Consider the following 1,082-nt stretch of genomic DNA (forward strand, 5'->3'; position numbering starts at 1 on the left):
CCCCCCAACCTCCCCAGGCAGCACCCCCAGCCCTGGCTCCAGCCCCGCACCCCTCCCCACCGCATCCTCCCCATCCCCCGGCAGCCCGGGGGTGCCGGGGGGGTTTTGGGGGTGCAGGACTTACTTTCCATGCCCACTTAGTTTCAACTAGGGAATCAACAGAAGCAAAAGCAATTTTTTCCCTTTTTGACACCCGCCTCCCCATTGGCTCCCCCCGGGTCAGCTGACTTTGTCATTTTGTCTGTCCTGGAGCAGAGCCTTCCCTATAACAATCTAGTTCAGACTACAAACTGGAGACAGAAATAAATATTAAAGAAATCACACAGCCAGGTATAGAGGACGATATGAATTCCTATTTTACAAACCCATCTTTATCCTGCCATCTAACCAGTGGCCAAGAGGTGCTTCCCAACGTAGCCCTCAATTCAACTGCCTATGACCCTGTCAGGCATTTTTCTACTTATGGAGCAGCCGTTGCTCAAAACCGGATTTATTCTTCTCCTTTTTATTCACCGCAAGATAATGTTGTGTTTAGCTCCAGCCGAGGACCTTATGACTATGGATCTAATGCTTTTTACCAAGAAAAAGACATGCTTTCTAGCTGCAGGCAAAATTCTATGGGACATAATACACAGACATCAATCGCACAGGATTTTACCAGTGACCAAAACAGGAACACTTCGCAAGAACAAAAAACTAGCATTCAAATATACCCATGGATGCAGCGTATGAACTCCCACAGTGGTAAGTTTTACAGCTCGGAGATATAAATTAAATAAACTGAACCATCTTTACGACCTTCTCCCTAGCAGAACAGGCTGAGCGACTTTTTATGGCCCCATAAAAACAATAATATAGCTCCTTCACAGTTGCAGCTACAGGCCTTTTATTTGTTAAGTTGTTGCAAGCAAATATGGCTTGTTATGCTCTTTCTAATTAAAAGACTTCGAGAGTGTAAAATATCTATAATAAAGTGCAGCGAGCTCTGCTCGGGAGTTAAGCACAAAATATTACCGGGGTAAAAATAAGTTTTAATGACGGGTGCGGGAAGTGCGGCGGTGGCGGGGACCCCGCACGAAGAG

This window comes from Egretta garzetta, unplaced genomic scaffold, assembly GCF_000687185.1.
Source record: "Egretta garzetta isolate BGI_Z169 unplaced genomic scaffold, ASM68718v1 scaffold225, whole genome shotgun sequence".
Taxonomy (NCBI): domain Eukaryota; kingdom Metazoa; phylum Chordata; class Aves; order Pelecaniformes; family Ardeidae; genus Egretta; species Egretta garzetta.